The following is a 26,989-nucleotide window of genomic DNA, read 5'->3' on the forward strand; positions in this document are numbered from 1 at the left end:
AAATGAAATCAAGCAGGCTGTCACTGACATTTCCACGTGTGAGCGCAGCACCATGTATCATATTTAACTCTAATTATCTCGCATTATGGATGACCGACACAGTTGCAGGATGAAGCTGACGAAGATATGATGCATTCATAAGATTTCATTCACGTAGTGTGTTCAGTGATGTATTCTTAAGATTTCATTCACATAGCGTGTTCACTTAAATTCAAAGACAAAAAAATTCCCTGTACATCACAAATGTAATATCATCAGAAAATGCAAATTTGTACGCTTTTTGTATATCAATTTTAACCTTAGCTGATGCAAATAAAACTAAAATGGAAACAGTGCAACTCCTCCTGATGCCAGTTCCACTGATGTCAAATAATTTCTGTGTTTAGGGAGTTGAATGAGATGCATGAGCAGGCATGTGTTCCAAGTGGACTATGGCAACTGTGTTCTTTCTCCACATGTGTTCCAGTGCAAGTATCAGCAGTAAACTAATTTTGAACAGAGTACACATCGTGTACCTCAAATTTAGATTTGCTGGTGACTGTGACATTTCAGCAACCATAAGACAATGATCCTTGCTTGCTGATCAGCAGTGTAGGCCAGGTGGCAGATAAAAACACAAGAAGTTCCCATTCAGGACTTGGGTAACACACAATGTGACGTCATACCAAGGCCCTGTGCCACGAGTTAATGATGAAGTGACACACTCTTAAAATGCACATGTACATGGATTTGGCAGGTGGGGTAGAGGTGGGGGAAGGAGAGGGTTGGAGAGGGGAAAGATGGGGAGAGGGGGAGAAGAGAGAACACAAAATTAGGTTTTTTTTTTTTTTTTTTTTTTTTTAACAGCAGATTTTTTAAAAATTTTATTGTTTCTTAAACACTTAGTTGCATTTACAGAATATTACAGAAAATAAAGCTTTCTTTTCAATAAAGAAACTAATGCATTAGCTCTTTACACAGATACAAATCTCTCCTGAAAGAATAATGTATTTTGGGAATTTTGAAACACTGTTGCCTACTTTTCATTATTCTTATCAAGTGTGTCACATGATAACTGGTATGTGTTTTCCTATAGATGTAAATAAGTGCTTAACTCAAAATGGATTAAAACTGACTAAGTGAATTCTGAATGCCTTATCTGAAAATTTCAAATTTGAAAATACACTGAATTGGACCATAACCAGAGTTTGGATTTGTATCAACAAAGTGTGTTTTGCAAATATCTGATAAATTTATACCTACGTGGAATTATAAGGTTTTGATTTCGGATTTCTTCTATAAATCATATGATACAAGCAACTTATAATATACGGGTACGAAAAAATGGAAGTGTGAATGTGTTTTAAATTTTGCTATATGAATTTCTGGTTTCTGTTTTAAGAGGACACCATTGCTATTCACATACTTCATCAAAATATTTTTTATTGTTCTACTGGAATATTTGGCTTTGAGTCCTTTTTGGTGAAATTTTAAGGTTACCTGTGGGACTATTTTTTCTTTTCCAAAATGTGAGGAATGAGCATTTTGGAAAATGTTTAGTAGGGGGATGTACAGATACTGATACAATATCTGATCTTACCCAGGCTCACCTTTGTCCAACTGGAGCCCACAGGTTGCACAGCATACTCCATCATCTGAGTTTAGGAGCAGTTTTGGCACCTGTCAGTATGGTGCGTGGCAGTCACCCATTCAGCAGTAGATAACTGGTGTAATTAGCTTGAAGGTCTCAGGAGAGTGAGATAAGGTAAGTGTGGAAAGTAACTGCCGCCATTGAAATATCACCAATTCTTGTTCATTTTGCATGAAATGAGGAACTGTATGATACTTTTATGGCAATGAAGCTGAATCTAAAAGAAATGGCCAATTTGAATAATGTTATGAAACTGTGTCAATGTTAATGTGTTGTGATTGAACTTTAGCCATTACAGGGACATTTCCTTTGCAGAGAAAGTATAATAAATTTAATTTCTAATGAGAAACTGTTTCCAATTTCGAGACACATTACTTGACATTTTTCTGACTTAATTATATGGAGCAGTGGGAGTAGGTGTTTGATAGGGCATATGTTACTTTGGCACATGGTTACAGACCTCATTCCTTTGATATGCACACCTAGGAAGTGGAACTACCCAACAGTGCAGATAAAACTGGAAATCCAATGCCAAGTGAATATGACAGAAACCCGGTATTCAAGAAGCAGTCTTAATCCAATTACAGGGTGGGCGCCTCACAATGTGTAAAGTATCAACATATGCCCTACACCTTTATTTTATCAAGAGGGGGTCACTGCAAGTAGGTTACAAGACCTGTTCATATTCTACTCACAAAAGTCAGCAAATAATAGGTGGTAATCCAAGTCTAGTGGAATAGTACAAGGATACTGGAAAATTACTTACATGATAATTTCCAGAAAACTCACAATTTATGCCAATGATGTTTTCTCTCTTTGCATGCAATATATCAGCGATGTGAACTGAATCTGGAAGCGGATGAAACTGAGAATATTCTAATCTCAGTATTCTCAGTTTCATCCACTCCCAAATTTTGTTCAGGATTCTCCTTGATACAATCAGTAGTCCATGAGACTCCAAATGGAACTTCAAGAAACTGAAAAAGTAAAGAGTATCTGAATTAAAACTACCTTTACATTTCTGTACATATTATATAGCACTTAATACTTCACTTTTTATTAATATCATCTAACTTTGAGTGATTCTTATCAATCAAGCACAAAGACAAAAGGTTATTTGTCAAGTAGCTTTAGATAGTTCTTCATCCTAGACAACATAATTTGTGACAATTACTGTCCTCATAGTTCGCATTCAGTTACAGTGTTTATCACTCTAAAAATTATAAATTGTATAATAGTAAATAAATGTATATGACCTGCTGTACATTGAATATGAAATCACTTTTATCTATCTCTTTGTTATCTATTTTGTAATCAATGTATTCAAGGTGGTTATCAGCTGTCATCAAAAGTGAAATTGGATAAATTATAATGAAAACTAGATAAATTTATTCTGTAGTAGGATTGATCACACACACCTCTGTGTACTAGACTGTTAAATTACACAGCGTGCCATCATGCTATTTTGCAAGCTGTGATCATTTTAATAAATTTCATCCAGTCACCACTTCTCAAACTAAAGCTAGCAGAATAAACAGTTTCGAGGTGATATAGCTGGCACTTTAAACCACATCAGCTTTCACTCTCTGTTCTTCTAACCTATTTGTCAGAGTTAGTTTGCTAGCTGTAACGTCCATATGATGTAAGCTGTGAAGTTCTAGTGAAGTTGGCATTTCCTCTTACCCTCCATAATGATGCAAAAACTGCTGCCAAGTAACATGTTTATCCACACTGTCTCCGTGTATATATATTGTGCACACTTTGCTGCTTTTTCTTTGGGGTAGGTAGTTCAACTCCATTCATCCCAGAAATGTCATTCCTGCCATAATTTGCTCATTTAACACTTGCTTTCCACATTCTGTCACCTTTCCATCAGCATTGCCACTGCTTTCTCCTTCTCACAGATAAACAATTTTGACTTTGTTAATGGAATTTTCCAGTTCCTTGTAACAATACACATTACTTTCAATGGAGCAAGGCTGCATCTAGTCACATGACTAAGTTGATGCATAGTAGTGCCAGTTGCAAATTTCTTTCTTTGCCAAATAACACACAACTTCATTTTTTTTGGAGTAGTTAAAACTTTATGGTTAGCCCACAGAACAAATGCACAGCAAGCCACTCTGTGTTATGTAGCTCGGTGGTAGCCATTATAGCGATTGCTAGGTCCAAGACAGAGTAACAGAGGATGATTGGTGACTACAAGATGCTGCAAAAAATTCATTCTAGAGAAATGCTAGCGTTCAATATCTTAGTTGCAACAATGAGACCAGTTAACTTCGATCTTCCCAATATCTTCAGGTTATTAGCATTACGGAAATACTGTCGACCCAAGAACAAAATAAGTGCTACGTATGACCAAATGTGCTCTGCTGTTGGGTACTGAAAATAAGCAGGTAGACAAATTGCTGTGGAGTATGGAGGGCACCTGAACTGGTAGTTCATTCACCAATTCCTTCTCTAACATCACCAGGGGCAGAGGGCAGCTTCTCGCACTCTGCTTCCATTTTGGCATTCAGTAGCATGTTCACACAATTCTGACAATGAAAACAAAAAATGAACTGCTGGTACTACATTTGGCTGTAGCAAACTACAAAGGAAATAAATCTACACCACATTTTAAAGTCACAGACGCAAAATACAGACAGTGGCAGACAACCCAAAATTAGCATATTCGACACTCAAATGTTTGAAAATATGCAAGGAAGAAAACCAGAAAATTGTGGGACTTACTGAAAAACATGACATGTTTGGAGGCCATCTTCAGTGACTGACACATTACACATTTCATCATTACTTGTATATGGCAGTTTCTTTTGGTCCTATTGCAGGAGCACAAGTTTTATTTGATGCAATAATTGTGATCAACAAGGGTCCTTGCAGACAAGTCCTCTTCAGTCTTCTTACAGAAATGGAGGTACGTGTGCATATAACAAATTTCCTAAACTGGTATGAAGTAATTCCTGGAAAGGGAGGAAAAAGAAACACTGCAACTGAATGCAGAGTGTGTATTCATGAGGTTATCAGCTTGATTCTCACCACTAGTAAATGATATACTTTTATTTATAATTTCAATAACAATAATATGGAAATATTAATTAAAACATTGGATCATAATTTTGAACGAAAATCAGATCTAGTGATTAATTACTGATCACATGAAAATGCAAAAACATTTTTATCAAGTTACTGAACAATATTATCAATGCATATACACTACTGGCCATTAAAATTGCTACACCACGAAGATGCCACGCCACAGATGCGAAATTTAACTGACAGGAAGAAGATGCTGTGATATGCAAATGATTAGCATTTCAGAGCATTCACACAAGGTTGGCGCCGGTGGCGACACCTACAACTGCTGACATGAGGAAAGTTTCCAACCAATTTCTCATACACAAACAGCAGTTGACGGGCATTGCCTGGTGATACGTTGTTGTGATGCCTCATGTAAGGAGGAGAAATGCTTACCATCACGTTTCCAACTTTAATAAAGGTCGGATTGTAGCCTATCGTGATTGCGGTTTATCGTATCGCGACATTGCTGCTCGAGTGGTCAGATCCAATGACTGTTAGCAGAATATGGAATCGGTGTGATCAGGAGGGTAATACGGAACGCCGTGCTGGATCCCAACGGCCTTGTATCACTAGCAGTCGAGATGACAGGCATCTTATCTGCACGGCTGTAACGGATCGTGCAGCCATGTCTCGATCGCTGAGTCAACAGATGGGGACGTTTGCAAGACAACAACCATCTGCACAAACAGTTCAGCAATGTTTGCAGCAGCCTGGACTATCAGCTCAGAGACAATGGCTGTGGTTATCCTTGACACTGCATCACAGACAGGAGTGCCTGTGATGGTGTACTCAACAACGAACCTGGGTGCACGAATGGCAAAACGTCATTTTTTCGGATGAATCCAGGTTCTGTTCACAGCAACAAGATGGTTGCTTCTGTGTTTGGTGACATCGTCGTGAACGCACATTGGAAGCATGTATTCGTCATCACCATACTGGCATATCACCCGGCGTGATGGTATGGGGTGCCATCAGTTAACGTCTCGGTCACCTCTTGTTCGCATTGATGGCATTTTGAACAGTGGACGTTTCATTTCAGATGTGTTACGACCCATGGCTCTATCCTTCATTCGATCTCTGCGAAACCCCACATTTCAGCAGGATAATGCACGACCACATGTTGCAGGTCCTGTACGGGCCTTTCTGGATACATAAAATGTTCGACTGCTGCCATGGCCAGCACATTTTCCAGATCTCTCACCAATTGAAAATGTCTGGTCAATGGTGGCCGAACAACTGGCTCTTCACAATAGGCCAGTCACTACTCTTGATGAACTGTGGTATCGTGTTGGAAGCTGCATGGACAGCTGTACCTGTACATGCCATTCGAGCTCTGTTCAACTCAATGCCCAGGCATATCAAGACCGTTATTACGGCCAGAGGTGGTTGTTCTGGGTACTGATTTCTCAGGATCTATGCACCCAAATTGCGTGAAAATCTAATCACATGTCAGTTCTAGTATAATATATTTGTCCAATGAATACCCGTTTATCATCTGCATTTCTTCTTGGTGTAGCAATTTTTATGACCAGTAGTGTAATTTTGTTCTTTTACAACAAAACATTTCAAATGCCTGTACCAAATTATAATTTACTTTCATGTGAGTAGTAATTTGAAATAAAATTGCTGCTTTTATTACACATCATTCCATTCAGCATGGCCTGAAATACAGTTATTTGTTATTTAACATCTACTACAGTTCCTGTTGTATGATACTGGTTGCACTGGGAGAAATCACTGGAAACTTGTGCTATGTACTGTTTGCAGGCCAATATGTGAGGCACATGAAAATTTAGCTTCCCTAGTGTAGCCTATCACTCCAAACACTACCAAAACAGCACATACAGTATACACAATACGGAGAGCTACACAACCACCTCCAGTTGGGATGAATAAAGATGTTGCAGGTGTGTGTGAACTTGTTATCTGTGAGAAACACTGCATATTTAGCAATGACTGCTATCTCACTTACAGGTCTCAACTATATGGGGGCTGTTAACTACTGTTTCTACCCACTATTGAGTTAATGACACCAGTTTTTCAGAAAAGTGTAATACAGGAGCCTTTTGAAATAAGGATGTCAGAAAACATAATAAACTGGGATGGAGATTTCAATTTAAGGAATGCTTGGGATTTGGCACTCAATTTACTAAGATCTTGCCCACCAGATCTGAGAAATGCTGACAGAGAATATGTCTGTTTCATGGAATATCAGTGCAGGCTCAAAAAAAACAAAAGACCATGAAAGGGCATAGAGGGTACTGTGAATCAAACTCTGCTATAAACAGCAGCATGAGAGCAACAACAGTCCATAGTCTGGTTATAGTCCAGGCGGCAAGAAGGCAACAGCGCATCTTGCAGTACCTGAGGATGACAGCTAGGTTGTCTGTCAAAATATCATGCAAGAAAGTTGAATCAGCAACTCTGCTGACCACTCAGAAGTGCACCATAAAGAGAAAGAACAGAAAGATATGTATATTTTTGTGACATGAAACCAACTCTTGATTGTAAACGTTATGCCAAATTCTTTTGAATGAAAGTTTCAGAGAGAAACTGCACAACGTCCTCTATACTGTAAAATTTTATGGTTCTGTATAACTGCAGTGATTTGATGACATAATATGGCACACTACCTCATTTAAACGCTTACCATACATATCCAAATCTGGATAACACTTTATATTCATGGTTGATTAATTCAAGTCTGTTCTATCAAAACTGACTTTACCCACCTACTATTTCAATGTAACCCTTTAATGTAACTGAAAGCAGAACTTAGGTGTTGAAATTTATAAAACTCAAGGAGAATATTTGCAAAAAAGGGACACTTTTGGATTGTATACTCATTTATTTAACAGTTACATGTTACATCAATACTGTGTGTGCATGCTGTCACCGTTATTCAATGATTCAGTGCTTTTTGGGACACTTTCTATTAGAACTGGGCAAATATTTTCAGGTGCACTTAGTCTCCTGACCCCACACACTACTGTCTGTTTTTGGTTTCATCAAGTAGCCTCAAAGCCAGTTCTTGCAACATTGTTAGTAGACTTTCTTGGGGCAGTTTACGTATATCTTCATGAAAGTTTCAGTTCAATTCCTTCAGTATCTCTGTGACACTCTCCTCTTCTCTTTATATGTTCAATATCTCTGTTAGTCCTACTTGGTATAGGTCGCACACACTTAACCAATATTCTAGAACTGGTCACATGAGTGATTTGTAAGCAATCTCCTTTGAATACTGATTATGCTTCCCCTGTATTCTACCAATAAACTGAAGTCTACCACATGCTTTACCCATGACTACACCTATGTGACCATTCCATTTCATATCCCTACAAAGCGTTACACACAGGTATTTGTGAGAGTTGGCCAATTCCAACAATGTCTCATTGATATTATAGTCAAGTGAAGTGCACAATCTTACATTTCTGAAGATTTAAAGCAAGTTGTCAGTCACTGCACCACTTTGAAATCTTATCAAGTTCTGGCTGATTATTTATGTAGCTTCTGTCAGATGGTACTTAATTAAAGATAACACATCATTCACAAAAAGTCTGGGCTCACTATTAATCTTGTCTGCAAGGTCATTAATATGATCAACAGGGCACACCTGAAGTTACTTCTACATCTACTAATGACTCTCCACCCAAGGTAACATGCTGCATCCTCCCTACCAAAAAGTCCTCAATTCAGTCACAAATTTCACTTGACACCCCATGTAACTGTCCTTTTGACAATAAGGTAGGTGTAGTACTGAGTCAAATCTTTTTCAGAAATCAAGAAATATATGACTGCCTTGATCCAAAGCTTTCAGTATGTCATGTGAGAAAAGTGCAAGTTCAGTTTTATATTACTGGTTTTTGGAATCCGTGCTGGTTGACATCGAGGAGGTCATTCTGTTCAAGATAGCTTGTTCTGTTTGAGCTGAGAATATGTTATAAGAGTCTACAACAAATTGATGGCAAGGTTATTGGATGGTAGTTTTGTGGATCACTTCTACTACCCTTCTTGTAAGTGGGTGTGACCTGTGCTTCTTTCAAAGAACTGAGCATGGTTTTTTGTTCAAGGTATCTACAATAGAATATAGTTAGAAAAGGGGCTAACTCAGTTGCAAATTCAGAAAAGAGTCTGATACTGATTCCATCAGGCCTTAGAGCTTTGTTCAGTTTTAACAAATTCAGCTGTTTCTTTATGCCACTAACACTAATACTTATTTCATTCATCTTTTCAGTGGTATGAGGATTAAATTGCGGCAATTCTTCTGGATTTTCCTTTGTAAAAGAACACTTGAAAAGCAAATTGAGAATTTCAGCTTTTGCTTTGTACCTTCAATTTCAGTTCGTATCTCATTCACCAGGGACTGGACACCAACTTTGGTGGCACAACATCCTTTACATATAACCACAATTTCTTAGGGTTTTGTGAAATATCATTTGACAATATTCTGATATGGTAATCACTGAAGGCACCCCACACTGCTCTCTTGACAGCCAAATGCATGTCATTCAGCAACTCTCTATTGATAGCCCTAAGCTTTGTTTTGCACCTATTATGCAATAACTCTGTTTCTTGAGAAGTTTCTTTATGTACCAAGGAGGTTACCTCCCACTATGAATGTTCTACTGACTATGTATCTATCCAGTGCATGTTCAACTATTCTTTTAAGCTTGAGCCATAGTTCCTCTACACGGTGCTGCCCCGTGCTGAAAGTTTCAAGTTCCTCATTGACGTATTCACCACTAATTTTTTTATCTAGTGTACTGAACATATATTTTCTGCTTGTTTTAGTCATCCTTTTTACTCTGGTAGTCATTGTTGCCACAACCACATCATGGACACTGATACCAGTTTCAATGTGGTCATTCTCAAAGAGGTCAGGTCTATTCATTGACATTAGATCCAATACATTTCCATCATGAGTGGGGTTCCAAACTATCTGTTCTAGATAGTTTTCAGAGAAGGCATTTAGCAAATTTTCAGCCGATGTCCTATCATGCCCACCACTAACAGAACTGTAATTTTGCCAATTAATTGTCGGATGATAAAAGTCTCCACCAATGATTATTGTATGACTGGGGAACTTCCATACAAGTCAACTGAGGTTTTCTCTAAAGTTTTCTGTTACATAAGGAGACGAGTCTGCAATAGAAGGCTCCAATTATCATTTTATGCCCACCTTTGATACTGAGTCTTGGCCAAACAATCTCACACGCAGCTCGAATTTCTATATCAATGGATTTGTGTTTCTTGTCTACTGTGACAAACAAACCACCTATACTTCTGATTTGCCTTGTCTTTCTATATAAATTTAAATTTTCCCCAAAAATCATACTGCTATCAACTTTAGTTTTCAACCAGCTTTCCGTACCTAGTATTCTGTGAGCTTCATTGCTTTTTAGCAATGCTTCAAACTCTGGCACTTTGCTCTCCAGCAGTTAACCATTAGGATTTTAATACTCTCACCTGTTGAAGGCATTTCTTTCAATCTTACACTGATACTTCCTACAGCTATTGTTACATGGAATGGATTGAGAATCAGCCAATCTAAAAACCCTTGTGCACACCTCACACACAGCCAGCTACCTAAGTAGCAGGTGCCGATGTATAGTGCACACCTGACCCACATAGTGGGGCCAAAAGTTCTCAAACCTACATGCAAGTCCAGGAAGTTGCAACCTACCTTTTCACAGAACCTTTGAAGTCTCTGGTCAGTCCTTCCATCAAACCTTACAGGCAAATGGCCACAATCACTTCTGTGGACAAGGCTGCAAATTATGAGCTTCACTGAAACTCCATCTCAACCTCCTCTGCCTGTCACTGGAATGACCCAAGTCTGACCTCAGAGCCCATTTGTTCCAATGTGCACTACAATCTGCAGTTGATTGCACCCTGTTCCCTCAAGGGCTGCTGGAATACCATATTTATTCGAATCTAAGCTGCACTCGAATCTAAGCCGCACCTGAAAAATGAGACTTGAAATCAAGGAAAAAAAATTTCCAGAATCTACGCCGCACCTGAGATTTGAAACTCGAAATTCAAGGGGAGAGAAAAAGTTTTAGGCCGCACCTCCAAATCGAAACAAAGCTGGTCCATTGTAATATGAGGCACAACTTAGGTCGAATGAATGACGATACAACTACAGTAGTTTGGTTCGAGTCGTAAGCTTAGCAGTTAAGCTTTACCAGGTAGCCATTGCTATGCCTCAGGCGCTCCGTCCGTATTAATACGGGTACCCTTCCTTTTTCATGTGCTTCGTCTGGTTTGAATTGATTGCTTATTTTTCTTTGATCTGATCTGACTGTATCACTATTAGGCATAAGAATAATACGAATATAAACATGACATGATATGTATATTCTTCCGTGTTTGCTGTTGTCTCACACTAGTTTCATAGTTTATTAGGCAGACAAGATTTAAATTAGATAGCAGCAAACACGAAAGAATGCATGGCAAAATATCAGTATTATTCTTATGGTGAAGAGAATACTGCATGTGATTCTCAATTCATAAAAGTTCCTATTAGCAACAGGTAGGAAAAAATTCAGAACGTAGAGTTGGCCATATTGACAAACATCCCAAACAGTCTTGCCAGTCGGATTTTCGTAGAACATTGAAATGCTGCTACATTCGAATATGAACAATACGGAATTTGTATGTACTTCGTTAGATAATGTATGAAAATGCAGTGGTCGAAACTCAGGGTGGAGAAAAAAAGCTCGTCTTCCACCTTTTTTTTTTTTTTTTTTTTTTAATTTATTTACTGACGCAGAGGTTTTGGCACCAGTATTTATCTTTGTGCCTGCAAAGCATGACTGTGTAGCGCTACGTATATTCGAAGGCAGAAGTTAGTTGTGGCGGCACCAACCAACATTTTTCAGAACTTTCGCTTACTTTGCACTCAATTCTAAGCCGCAGGCGGTTTTTTGGATTACAAAAACCGGAAAAAAAGTGCGGCTTAGATTCAAGTAAATACGGTAGCCTGTTCAACATGTTGAATGAGGCCCCTAGGCATAAACACTGAGTGCATCTGTTATTCTTTCCTGTCCCTTGGTACAATTTCCCTAAGGTGTACAATCATTCACCATATGTTTGAACTGACAATGACTAACAGACTCTTACCATTTTGCATTTGCCTCCTCTTTACACTGGACAAAACAGGTGACAAACTGACTCAGTTTCAGTTTCAGTGAAAGACGGTTAGGGGGATTCGTAAAACACCCTGAATCCTCCCTGGTCTGAGTCCACCCTATACAGGATGCCTAGATCTACCATTGGCATGCCACCCACAGTCAAGTGAATGAGTAATTACAGATTCTGTATTTTCTGCAGATGAGACAGGATCCACAGGAGAGCATTGTACTTAAGATACCTCTTGGGAGATCTTTCAACACACAGCAACTGCCAACTGTTTGACGGTCAAGGCAGTTTTCAGCTGCTTATGAATACCAACCAACTCATTCCGTGTTCGAGAATAGTATTCAAAATAAGGTTGCATTTTGGCTGGGGCAATGTATTACAAGGCTGTTAACAATAAACTTTAAATTAAGCCCACTGATTATCTGCTGAGCTAGAAAGTTGCTAAAATTATGCAAAGAACAATGTTAGCTTCCAAAAATTCTCAAAAACACGCATCTATTTGTGTTGATATATAATGGAATTCAGGGTGGTGTATTCTTTAGCTGAACTGTGAACCACAAATGCTGATTTGCTATGAGCTAAATTATGTATCCAAAACACTTGTACCACTAACTTATGAAAATATAGTTTTGTAAGCATCCGAAAATTCTGAAACTAACCTATTTCTCATGCAACTGTAGAATGAAATTAGAGAACAATTATTTTGAATGAGCATAGGCCTTCCGTTCCCAAAAATTACGTTTAAGCCTATAATTGACAACTGCAGTATGACTTTATTGTGGAACCTTCTTACCTTGCTCCAATTTTCAGAAAACACTTGGCTACTTTATCTCTCCATCTTATCTGCATACTTGTTTTCATCCTTCAGGTTTCTTCTCTAATGCTTCTCTCAACCTTGATATCACCTCTCTTCTGACATGGTTCATGTACTGGTCCTCTGGAAACAAGAAATATTTATTTATGGTTGACATGATATGTTTAAATGAACTGTTCTTCTGTGTGCAAAAGAACATGCAAAAGTGTTAATTATCTCATTGTGTGCAGTATCAATATTGCAAGATAATCTATGTTTTGAGAACAATGAAACAATAGAAATAGATTTCCGAATTATTTTACTTTGGTTCAAATCTTCACATGAGAAAACATGGATGGAGATTTACATATCTTGTAATGTATTTCTGGATACATGCTGTTATTTATAACCAATACATTTATTTCAGTAGTGGTAGCATCCCTATATGTGTGAAAATTTAACCGTACATTTTTTTCGGAGATTAATAACGTGTGCTACAGCTTCAGTTGTAATTTGAATTGTTGGCCACCTTTTACAAGATGGCAGATCTTGATCCTATTACTCCAATGTTAAGTGGCCTGGAGCAAAATGGAGTGGGTTTACAATTAATTTTTGAGCAAAAATACTGAAGTCTATCTTTTCTTCAACTGATGAGATTTTCACAGTGCAGAAAGTTATCACCTTTGAATTAACAATTGATGTACCATGCGAAAGGTCTCTCTCCATGCAGATCCGCAAAAGTGTAAATTATCATTCAAGTGAAAAGACGTTGAATTACAACCCTGTGATATTTCAAAATGTAAAAGATCAAGCTGCTTGACACCAAGCTGTTACTAATTTAATGTCTATATAGACATTCCAAAGCGATTTATTTATTGGACACTTGAATACAGAAAGCCCTAACAATATCAAAAATAATAATACTTGTCCATGATAAGAAGTTGCAGTGAATATGTTTTGTGTAGCCTTGTGTGTGCTTTCGATGTATTATTAATGGCACAAGTACACAACATACCCAATACATGAAAAAAATCACTATACTGGCCCATTTCAGTCTCCTTGTCTTGGTCTCTTGTTCATAACATACTTCCCTCAGCTCCCTGTTCTTTCACTTCCCAGTCTCCTCACTCACAGATCTATCTAAATATCTTGTGCTGGATTTTATTTTCAAACCTTCATCTTTCTTTCTGTATACTTATCTTCTTACCGTATTTCTGTCCCACATAACAATACTGGTCTGATTTTAATTTTGTGTGTCCTCATTTTGGTCCCTCTTTAAAAACTTCAGATTGCTGTGGTTTGCTGAGTGAATATGGTGTTCTGGATGCTGATTTTGTCCACTATTCTACTTCTTGTTTTCATCATTTCTGTTACTTACTACAACACAAAGATAATTAAACTGTACTGCTTCTTCCAAAATGTGGCTACAGATCTGCAAAGTTGCCCTCTTTTTTGTCTTTTACATTCTTTCAACTTTTCCTGAAAGAGCTTTCTTGCCAATATTTTCAGGCCATCTAGATTTTTAGCAATTAATGCTACATCAGCTGCAAAGGCAAGTACATTTATTTTTATTCCTATACTAATTACCTCTTCTGCTTCACTTGTTGGATTCAGTGCATCCAGCTTCATCATGTTGAACAAGAGTTGTGATATTCTGTATCCTTGCCTGATTACCATTTTCATGTCAAAAAGCAATGAAATACACTATCCACTTTCATGGTCCCTTCTGGACATTCTGTACAACTTTTACAAGATTTGTAATTTTCTTTGGTTTTCCAAACCTCTGCATTTTTTTCCTCAAATTTTCTCTGTTTGTGCTATTGTAGACTTTCTTAAAACAAACAAACAATACTGTTACTGTTTTGTTGTATTCTCAATATTTCGCTATTATTCATTTTAGAACAAATATCTGACCTGTGGTGGATCAATTTTTCATAAATCCTCTTGTTTCTCATCCATCATCTCTTTAAATATGGTTTCAATCTTTTCTGGAGAATCTTGGAGAACACTTTATGAGCTGTGCAAATCTCTTCAGGCAGTGTAAATTATTGTATATAAGGTCTACCTGTTATGAAAACCACAATACGTTTCAACACCTCTGTTCCACTACCTGTGAGTTTTCTTTATTCACATGTAGAAATGTGAATATATTTTGACTGTTACCCAATCTGCAAAAATTAGGCCTAAAGAACAGTTTTTGATTTTGTCATTACTTAAATTTTATATTATACACTTCTGCAAGACGATTTATACATTATCAAGTACTGGTCGCGAGTCATCTGCAGCCAAAAGATATTAATGTGAATTTAGTTGGTAGGTAAACACATCACTTCATGTTTAAACATAATTTTATTGTGCCAAGATATTTCAAGCACGTATTTGCAGTTACTTACATTTTGCTTTGGGATATCCATTTTCTTTTGTGCTCCCATGGGTTATTGAGAAGAATAACTTCTCCTTCCAATATTATATTTTACGAATGTTACTGCTGTTTCAAACTTTACTGACATCAAACATCTTAAGAGAGGCAGTGTACTGTAAGGCTGTTGCCAGCATGCCTAAGTATTTAAACAGTTGTAGGAGGTTCTAGAGTGAACAGTGCACTATCCTTACTTCATGCTCTGGTGCACCAAACACTTTCTTTTTCAATAACAGGTTGCCCAAGTATATGATGTCAAACATTAGTGAGTGACTATTGGAAAATTACATGAACTTTCTGACATTTTCATATAAAAAATTTGATGTTATCCGTAATGGAACATTGCAGTGATTTGATGTTTAATTAAAAACATGTGACTTCTACAGGGTGTTACAAAAAGATACGGCCAAACTTTCAGGAAACATTCCTCACACACAAATAAAGAAAAGATGTTATGTGGACATGTGTCCGGAAACATTTAATTTCCATGTTAGAGCTCATTTTAGTTTCGTCACTATATTGTATCACGTTGGAATGAAGCCTCATCTGTAAAGAGAACATTTGCACTGAAATGAGGATTGACACATTGTCGGATGAACCATTCGCAGAAGTGTACCCGTGGAGGCCAATCAGCTGCTGATAGTGCCTGCACATGCTGTATACGGTACGGAAACAACTGGTTCTCCCGTAGCACTCTCCATACAGTGACGTGCTCAACATTACTTGTACAGCAGCAACTTCTCCGGCGCTGACATTAGGGTTATCGTCAACTGCACGAAGAATTGCCTCCTCCATTGCAGGTGTCCCCGTCGTTCTAGGTCTTCCCCAGTCGCGAGTCATAGGTTGGAATGTAACGTGCTCCCTAAGACACCGATCAATTGCTTCGAACGTCTTCCTGTTGGGACACCTTCGTTCTGGAAAATCTGTCTCGATACAACGTACCGCGCCACGGCTATTGCCCCGTGCTAATCCGTACATCAAATGGGCATCTGCCAACTCCGATGTTTGTAAACATTGCACTGACTGTAAAACCACGTTTGTGATGAACACTAACCTGTTGATGCTACGTACTGATGTGCTCGATGCTAGTACTGTAGAGCAATGAGTCGCATGTCAACACAAGAACCGAAGTCAACATTACCTTCCTTCAATTGGGCCAACTGGCGGTGAATCGAAGAAGTACAGTACATACTGACAAAACTAAAATGAGCCCTAACATGGAAATTAAGCGTTTCCGGACACATGCCCACATAACATCTTTTCTTTATTTGTGTGTGAGGAATGTTTCCTGAAAGTTTGGCCGTACCTTTTTGTAACACCCTGTAGATCAGGTTCTTATCAATATAAACAATTAAGAATTACCAATATTCCATACTGTTTACTGATTTAGCCTTGTGGGTTATTTCAAATAGTGTGATCAGCCCTTGTGCAGTGCTGAACTGCATGTATTGTGATTTACCTTAACTCTCTCCATGTGCAGAGAAACAGTTATTAATTTTAAAATAAAATTACATTTTCAAGTGTTGAACCTTCTTCATTAATGATGGCAGATCATTTACAGGTAATAAGAACAGTGTAAAACCCTAATTGATTCCCGCAGTGCATCTGCAGTGATTATTCCCATTCTGAAGAAGCCGTTTCCTTGTGCACGCTCCAGGATTTCTTAATGTGACACACTGAATCCTTTTATTGACACATGGGAGGGAGGAGGAGATTAAAATTTAACATCCCATCGACAACCACATTGTTAAGAGATGGAGCACAGGCTCAGATTGAGCAAGGATAGAGGAGGAAGTTGGCCATGCCATTTCAAAGAAACCATCCTGGCATTTGCCTTAAGTGATTTAGGGAAATCACAGAAAACTTTAATCAGTATGGCTGAACAGAGGATTGAACTGTTGTCCTCCTGAATGTGAGTCCGGTGTGTTAACCAATGCACTATATTTGAGCTTCTCTAGGGGAATATTGCATTGGCTTCTTTTTTGTATTTTCACTCCCTGCCATGATCTGGATTATCTTCTGATGCAGTCCACCTCAAACAAATAAAATATTTGCTCACTGGAAGTTAGCAGTAAGGATACTAAGTAAAGCATGCAACTACACATCTTGCAAAAGCATTTTTAAAGATCTACAAATTCCTGTGTTCATTTCTCAACACATCTACTCCATAATGGTTTGTGTAGCTGACAACAAAGTGAGACTCGGCTTAAATATGATCTATACAACTACAATAAAATGCACAAAAATAATTTTCATGTAGACTTTCTAGGAATCAGAGTGAAGTTTAGTGCAACAGCATACAAGTAACATAAAGCAAGAAATTGGGAACCAATAATTTCAAAAGAAAATTAAAACATGAACCACCATTACTAAATAGATTCAGGGATTGAAAAGTTCTGGTAGTTACATAGCAAGTAATGGTGTTACTTGCACAAATAAAAAAAATGAAATGATCGTATGGCATTTATTGGCTGGAGCATCCCCTTCAGGGTTCGGCCACCGTATTGCAAGTCTTTTTAGTTGACACAACTTCGGTGACTTGCGTGTCAATGATAATGAAAATGACACACAACACCCAGTCCCCTGCCAGTAATTGAACCCAGGCCCCCCTTGCGTGGTATGCGGTAATGCTACTGCTGCGCTACGGAGGTGGACTTGCACAAATAAGTGGTAATGTACTACAGTAAAGACTCACTATCACAGATGTATACAATAATTTCCTTTCAAAAACTGAACTGTAAGAAAGTAAATATTAAGCCACATAGCAAAATTGAGGAAGCAGCTTTTTTTGGGTATCAGTCGTCTTTCCAATTTAATTGATTAAATTTACATGGCATTAGCATGAATATTATGAAATTGAAGGCAATACTATAGAAATGGAAGAGTAAGTAGATAAAGATGACATGGGAGATACAATACTGCAATAAGAATTTGACAGAGCACTGTAACTTCCAAGCCAAAACAAGGACTCTGGAGAGGACGACATTGCCTTAGAATTAGTGAGATCCTTCAGAGCTTTGTTTTGTCAGAATCTCAATAAGGTAATTTGTTTATACTGGCAATTTCTAGAAGGTGTAATTACAAAATTAACTTCAGGCATTCTGAGTCTGGCATCTTTGATAACATGATTTCCTAAGATCCGACATGAGTTTAATGACATCTGATGTGAAACATTTCAAATTGTTAATTTGGCTTTACGTGAAATAATCAAATTTTAGTGATTTATTTGATAATTAGTTACAAGCTGGAATTTGATGCCAACCATTATGAAATCTTCACTTATTGTTTTCAAAAGTCACAGTTTTCCTATATCTTTCATCAAATTGCTGAGTCCAAAGTAACAGTTTTCCTATATCCTTCATCAAATTGAAGAGTCCAAAGTAATGCTGCTGCTAATTACAGATTCTGGCTAATTACATTTGCCTTGAGGCAGGTAAGCTACTTAGTTATACTATATTGTGTACATAATGTATGCATTAGCATCTGATCAAAAATTATGAAGCAAAAGATGCTTCATTACACACTGGGCACAGTGTAATGTGGATCGGGTGGTATATTGAAAAGCTTCCTTCAACGATATCTAACACTTCATAAAGCATCTCTCACTACGCTCTATTGCAAGTTTCAAGATCGACTGATGTACAAATCTTCAGAACTGGCTTTCATCCTTTCCAGAATTTTCAATTAATTTTATACTGCTATTATCTTAAGCTTATTTTGTACTGATAGATTTGACCCACCCTATTACTGAAACTTCTGCCAGGAAGTTTCATATCAGCGCACACTCCGCTGCAGAGTGAAAATCTCATTCTGGAAACACCCTATTACTGTATTTAATGAATGTCACATACATTTGCTTTCCTCCATCTCTGCCACAGAGCCGATTTAGGATCACAGTTGTAGTATTGCAGCTCAAATTCATCCCAACCTGGTCAGTTCCCCTGTACTAGTTCCAATAAAGCACTTTTATCCACACTGAAATTCAAATGGTACATGGCACAATAAAGCTACCACAATACTGCCACAACAGAGCATAATGTGAATGCTGAAGTTAACATGTTTGGCAAGCCCAGAGTGTCCACAAGTAGACTGCTCGTGAGGCTAATTCCATCAGCCCTGGTTGGCTGCCGTGTAACAAAGCTCATGGCATCCAGTGTGTCTAAATCCCTGCCGATGCTGACCACCCTCCCAATGTTTGTATTTCAAGTTATGTGTAAGTGTAGTCTTGTAATTTATACTGACAACTGCTCTGGTTTTCAGCAATCTCCTTTCAAATTTGCAAACATTATTTATCAATGCTGGTAGCAGCTTTGAACAAACATGTCAATAATAAATGTGTCACCTCTTAACATTACTACAAGTTGGCTGCCAAAAGAGAAATCGATTTTTTAATCAATCACAGTACATGCATACAATTAATTAATGTTTACCAGTAAGATTTGTCTGAAATCAAAACCATCTGCTGTTGGTCCCTCTCACGGCTCATTTACATGTTTAATTTTAACTCTTACTGCTAAGATTATTATGAAAATTACCGCACACACCAGTGAAGGCTTCTTTTCAAAATAATTACTTTAAATCACAACAAACATATAATGTTTATAAAGAAGTCACAAGTTTTATTACATAGCACGTATACAATGTGATAATTCACTACCTAGATCTATTTTGTAACATTTAACTACAAAATAAACATTCACTTAAAAATTATCTTCATTCTACATTGCACATTAAAGATGATTTTTAATAAGAAACCAATCAGATCAAGATAAACGCAACTTTTATGCAAACATATTGGCTAACCAGTTGGTGGTACATTATAAATTTATCCTAACCTACTAAACATTAGATATAAACTCTATCCTCTACCCCAAGTGAGGTTCAACACATGCTATACTTTATTCACTGTTGCAAGTAAGATAAAAAATTATTTTTTTTATTATACTGCATTATTGGCATCTAATGCTGTCAAACAGACCTGACCTCTTTGCAAATATCCACACAAACTGGCTTCACTGACCACAAATAGCTGTAGCAACAATAATTAGCAAAGTACAAAGGTCAGCTAAATCAAGTTGAATAATTTATATGTGCAGGACAGGAGCACTTAGAACTATGGCTCAAGTTAAAAGAAAGCTTGACCATGCACTGGATAGATATGTACCTAGCAGAACAGTTCCTGATGGGAAGGACCCTCCATGGCAGACAGTTAAGGGGAGCCGGAGGTGGTCAAATCCAAAAAATTACGATTTTTTTTTTGCTGCCAAAAATTAATTGGAACTTTCCTCTTTAATGTAAACTTTGAATTATTGTTCTACTCGCCCTAGAAGTGGAGTTATTACCATTTTCTCCCACGCCTGCAGAGGAAATGGGCGGCCGCTGAATGCATCTAACACCCTCTCGTGACTTCCTGGCGAACTGCTTGGGATTTTCTCGGCCTGTTACGCATACAGCGCCTTATGTTACGCATACAGCGAGTGTGCAAGGGATAGCTACATTGTTTTCTGTGACAAATATTACCCGTATTTCCTTACAGCTTACTCCTATTTTCCTCAGAATTTCGAACATCTTGCTCCATTTAATATTGTCGTACACTTTTGTTCTGGTTACGATGCCACGTTTTAGTAACCGTGTATATAAGAAGAGGAAGAACGTAGGGAAAAGAAAATTAACACTAATACCAAGTTGCGACACTACAATGAATAAGAGCGCGGAACATCGTCTCTTTGCTGTTTACCGTTTCGAATTAGTTCAGTGTTGCGCCTGTTGTTGGTAGTATTATACTTCTTGTGTAAAGCGGGTAATATGCAGTATGTACAAGAATGAGGAGGGAACAATAAAACCAATTTTTCATGACTTAGCACAGCCAGAATTGTTACACAAATGTCTACACGGAAAGACGCAGAATCCTAATGAGAGCGTAAACAATTTGGTTTGGAAAGTGATTCCTAAAAGGGTGTTTGTAAGCATAAAAACACTGCACTTTGGCATTTATGATGCAATAGCAACCTACAACCAAGGGAACAGTGTGAAGTTCTGAAGGCATTAGGATTTACAGCTGGGGTGAACACTGTACGAGCACTAAGAAATATTGACAGAGAAAGGATAAGAGGAGCGGAAAGAAGAGAAAGGCATATGAAGTATGATGGAACAACAGGCCAGAAAAGAAGACAGAAGAGGAAGCTTTTGGAGGACGAAGAAGAACGACCCTGATAATCCATCCTACAGTGCAGGACTGTATTGAGAAACTTTGATAGCCATTTCCCGTAAATTAGAATTTTTCGAATATAAGGAATATTTTCTCGAAATCCACTCAAGCTAGAAAAGTGAAATTTTTATACAGCACTCCTAGTGGTCAAACTTACATTGTAACACAGCCATTTGGCAATATGTTCAGTAGTTTCATTTCAGTTTAATTATAAAGGAATTATTTGTAAAAAATTTGGGTCGTTAATAAAAAAAATAATTGGAAGGAAACTAGAAAAGATACTCCAAAATCCCTGTCATAACTGCAATACTAAACCACTCTATATGTAAAAACAAAAAAAAAATCTAATTTTTCTATTTGGTAGTTTATTCATAAATGTTCCTCAAACTTAGTGATTTTAAGATGGGCAGCATAGGCACCTCCGGCTCCCCTTAATGTAAAGAAACAAGAGACTACTGCTCATACAATGTAGGTTTTCACTGTCGATATTGTCTTCACTTAAAACTTCCAGACTGACAGGCCACAGTCGATGTACAAAACTCTCCCCTCTCAAAGCTATCTCGTGCATAGCGGATATTTTTCCTACCGATATTGTGGCATTATTGAGACACTGCCTCACCAAAACCTACTATCAGTACAATAGTGACCTTTATGAACAGATTGACGGGGTGGTTATGGCAGTTCTCGCAGCCCTGCTGTGGCTAACTTGTTTACGGAGACTTTTGAACAATGGACGTTGCAGACTGCCAGTGAGAGACCAACCAGATGGTATCGCTATGATGATGACACTTTCATAGTACGGACACACGGAGCAGAGGAGTTGGATGCCTTCCTGACACATCTAAACAGCATTAACCCGAAAATCCAATTTACTACAGAGACGGATAGTAATGAGCAACTGAATTTTCTGGATGTGTGTGATTAAACGACAGGACAGAACAATAGTCCATATGGTGTAGAGAAAGGCCATACATACTGATCGGTATCTGCACAAAGATTCAAACTACCAGCATAAACAAAAAAAAGACGTGTAATAAAGACCTCGGTAGACAGGGTGCACAAAATTTGTGGACCTGTTTATTTAAAAGACGAGATTGAACATCTACGGTCGACTTATGCAAAGAACGGCTATTCTAGCAGGGAGATGGATCGAGCACTTGACTCTAGGCAGAGAATCAGGAGCAATGATGAACAACAGCCGCAGGGAAGGTTTTTCTTCCGTTCATTAGTAAGGTCACAGATTGCATTGGGAAAGTGTTAAGCAAGTACGGGTTGAAAACTATTTTCCGACCCACCAGGAAAATAAAAGAACATTTAAGATCAGCAAAAGATGTTCGACATGCTTTGTCTACACCGGGGGGTATATAAAATTCCTTGTAGTTGTGAACACATTTATATTGCCAGCTATTACCTACTGTGTTATGTCTTATTTTACAGGTATTGTGTGAATTTTCTTTTGAGAAATAGGTGGGTACATAGCATACAAACCGCCAACGACGGCCACAATTTTCTTCTTCTTATCGTCCATACTTTCTAATATATAAATTCTTTTGAAAGTGCCAAAATGTACTAGAATAAACAAAATGTCTACAAAACACTGCACGGTACAATGTACTTGCAGTGAGACAGTCACAAACCCTAAAAACAATTGCCTGTGGCCTGCCGAGGAGCACAGCAGTCCTGGGTCCTTGGATAAACCACAAAAATATGCCGCATTATGCCACTGACAAACAGACCCCACCTGTGGGTAGATCGGTGAGACTAGACCCGACGGGCAGAGACTGCACATTAGTGGGAACCGATAGGCTACAGATTGGCAGGTCTGATCTGTTAGAGATACATGCAGAAATGGCCCACGGTTTTGGCCCGTCGTGGAACACCACTCATGTGGCTAGCTATTCATGTGTCGAAGACCTCATGTTGATGAAATGAGACTGCAGTGATCAATCTGTACAACTGATAACTTGCAAAAATAGTCTGAGAATCAATACTAATAAGGATAGGTGGAAACTCACCGTAAAGATGATCACTGAGCCACAGACAGGCATGTAGAAAAGACAATCACACTCTCAAATCTAAATTTTCCACCATGGCTTTTGCCAGCAAATGAGAGCGCGCGACACACACACACACACACACACACACACACACACACACACACACACACACACACATATTCACATTATCACTCAGACACAACTCACGCTCACGTGACCACCATTCCGGAAATACGGAAGCGTCCGATCCCGCCAGTCTACTTTGACCCATTACGTCACAAATACGGCGGAAACGACCAGAAACCACGATATGGTGCATATAAAGTCGTTACATACACATTATGAGGACAAAAATACATCAAAAAACAAACACAAACACACACACATTCCACAAAAAGCCTAATGACACTAACGGGACAAACTAAATATAAACAAATTTAGACACCCACCCCCATACAAAACCACGCAAAATGACGAAAAAATCGACATCTCAAAACTCCCCAAATACCACTGAACACAATATCATCTGGAATCGGACAATTTCCTTGACCTATATAGCTCAACAGCAGCTCCCGGTCCCATAAATTAGGACCTAACACTTCCCTTGACCTATACAGCTCAAAAACATCTCCCAATACTAATACCAACATTCACAGTCACACATTGGGATCGAACACTTCCCTTGACCTGTTATCCTTACGACATCTCCACATACAGCCGTCCCTGGTCCGAGACGCCGGAACTTTAAGTAAGCCTCATTTCTTCACGACATACTGAACACTGCACGACTTCATCCAAAAATCCGAATAGTTGAAGAAATTTTATTAGAGACAACGCACTGTCCTTCATCATAGCCAACAAGCAAAAACCGTTGACCCTGTCAGTCATATCCGTACCTACCAAAGACATAAAAAAAAAACAATTTACCAAAATTCACACACGACGCCACACTCGCAAACTAAACCAAAAACATCACCTAACACACCACCAGAGAGCACCACCGATCGCATCAAAACAACACCTACAAACATGCCACTCTCACAAACTAAATTCCGCGCCGTCATGACGTCACACACCACAATAGCCTTACGTCACTGGTCAAAGCCGACGGGTGGGATCGGACGCTTTGGTCAACCCTCCAGAACTTGTGGGAACCCTGCCCAGGAAAGTGTGTTGGGACCCTTGCTGTTCAAATTGCGTGTTCATGACAATGACTACAAAAGAGATTCCTTGAAAAACTATTGTCTGAGCCATCTCAGAACACTGCTCAAGTGTATGAGACCTGTACTAAATAGGATTAGCAAGGGATATTGAAGAGACACAAAGAGGTGTAACACGAATGATCACAGGTTTCTTTGACCCATGGAAGAGAGCCAAGAAGACGCTGAAAGAACTCAATTGACCTACACTTTAAGACAGATGTAAACTATCCTGAGGAAGTTTCTAGAAGCAACTCCAAGCAGTGAGTCCACAAATATACTACAACCACCTACATATCGCTCCCATAATGATTGTGAGGGCAAAACAAGGCCCATTGCAGCAGGCACAAAGGCATGTACACAATTATTCCTCATGGGTTCCATACACGAGTGGAAAAGGGAAATGCCGCAGTAACTGGTACAAGAGAGACATACTCTCAGTGAAGCGCTTCAGAGTGATTTGCAGAGTATGGTTAGTCATACTTCCAGGAACATGATATGAACTATATTTATTCACTAGCAGGCTGCCCACAGAAGTGAATGGAACAATGATGAGAAATACAAGGAAACCTCTTACCATGGAGTCTTGGCACAACAGGTATCTCGTGCATTTCTTGTTTCTTGATCCACTCCATGTGACTGCAGTTCTAAGCACCTGAAAAAACAAGGAGTAAGCTGAAAACAGCCATACTCAATTCCGAACTGCATGTTGTGAAGAGTCAGAGCACTGTCTCATAATAACGAAAAAAAAAGTAATAAATAAATAAATTTTGAACAGCACACATGATGGGAATAAATTGTTATCAAAAGTTGTTTCTCTGTAGCACTAGTTTAAGGCAGGCTATACTGTCTTACTGTGAGCATTACAGGAGATACACCCTGCTTTTCCCACAATAATTCGAACTTCAACATCATATAAATGTGGAGTGAATTTGCTAATTAAAATGATTTACTGCAGTAAACCTCAATATTACATAAGAAAAAGGTTAAAATGCTTGTAGTGCCATATTAGTAACACCTTAACATTTAAAACTGATTAGCTGAAGTGGTTTACTTACAACTGTGTAACCATGATGAATGTTCTGTTAAAGTTTGGTGCCATGTAATGCTCTTCGGCAATGAAGGTGGGAAAAAACACACTTGCATAATAGCTCTGTCTAATACAATTAGTAAAATAAGGTCCGTCCAGGTGATTTCACTGTACAAAACTACTCTGAAATATGAATACTTTTATATACTCCTGCTGACACACTGTTTACTAATTTACAGTGCAGAAGGGACTAAATGATATTCAAAGCATTCTAATCAGCTACAGCAAATGCAACAGAATCAGTTACCTCCTACAGCATTTCATTGCGCTCCATTCCCGTTTAACGAGTCTCTGAAATGATGTAAATGTGGGCATCTCAATGGAAAATACGGAAGAATGCGATGCAACTACTCTCACTACAATCCGGAGTGTCAGCATATGACGTCACAGCAAAAACGGCTCTAGTCCCTGGTCATGAATTCGCTAACAGTGTTACGTCATGATGTATGCAGCGGAAGTTTCAACTTCACTGCGTGTCTTTTTCTACTCCATCACAAAATGTTTAACAACTACTTTAATTTTGTCTGAGGACCACACTACACAGGAACCGCAGCAAAATCAAAGCAATTCATCACAATGCAAGCAGTTTCTTTTACGCATTCCGAGAATTCATCGGCAAGGCGAAAACAGCAAGCACTTCACAACGCGATATTCGTACACATTGACTTGGGTAAATTTAACAGGTCATATGCGGTATGGAAGCGTAATATGCACAAAAAGCAATAAGGGAAAACTATTTACCTCTCTTCCGCAATTCGAATAATTAAAAGTCTGTCGACAGCAACACTAATCTTTTGTTACGATAAACATAACCTAAAATAACATCACACGAAATCCACACGTTTTCACAAACCATCATAGCTGTTAACAACGCTGATTCGACCACTGCCGTTAACACATGGAATAAAATGACGTTCACGTTCCTTGCTAGGTAACATTAATGTATTGTTGACAAACTCACCGTAGCATCGTAACAATATACTAATCGCTGACACCGTCCTGAGGCCGAACAAATTGTAACACTGCAAAATTGCTGCTTCTACTCGATTTCGAAATAATGTTTGGTTTTTTCTTTATTTATGATTGTAATTTCTGCTCGCTTGTTTATTACGTGGAGGACATAATTATTAATTTCTGTGACTGACTACCACAATTGAACATCGAAAGCAATTTGCATTTTGCAAGGTACGTCAGAAAGAGACGATAGCAGCACTCCCTGTGGCGTCGTACCGAACTTCAAAAACAGAAAAACAGGGCGCGGAAAACTACAGTTTATAGTTGCTTTTCGAAATACTTGTATTACATGATGATATTTAAATTTGATACTTTATAGGTTGGCGTCGCAGCTTATATAAAATATTGATAAAGCAAGTGGCATGAAACTGAAAGGTTTTGCGACGCTGCATTGTGCCGTATTCGAGGACTGTCAATC

At 38.4% G+C, this 26,989-nt stretch overlaps 1 long non-coding RNA gene across 2 annotated transcripts; it reads right to left on the reverse strand.

Moving 5' to 3' along the window:
• Positions 1-974: 974 nt before the first annotated feature.
• LOC124720225 lies at positions 975-26,690 on the reverse strand. 2 transcript variants are annotated; one of them, XR_007006089.1, is made up of 4 exons: positions 26,519-26,690; positions 25,045-25,122; positions 12,645-12,788; positions 975-2,607 (listed from the first exon to the last, which is right to left on the reverse strand). It is a non-coding gene; the product is annotated as an uncharacterized LOC124720225 (long non-coding RNA). The 2 variants fall into 2 exon arrangements; XR_007006088.1 differs by lacking the exon at positions 26,519-26,690 and adding an exon at positions 25,526-25,618.
• Between the last annotated feature and the right edge of the window lie 299 nt (positions 26,691-26,989).

Source organism: Schistocerca piceifrons, chromosome 11, assembly GCF_021461385.2.
Source record: "Schistocerca piceifrons isolate TAMUIC-IGC-003096 chromosome 11, iqSchPice1.1, whole genome shotgun sequence".
NCBI classification, from domain to species: domain Eukaryota; kingdom Metazoa; phylum Arthropoda; class Insecta; order Orthoptera; family Acrididae; genus Schistocerca; species Schistocerca piceifrons.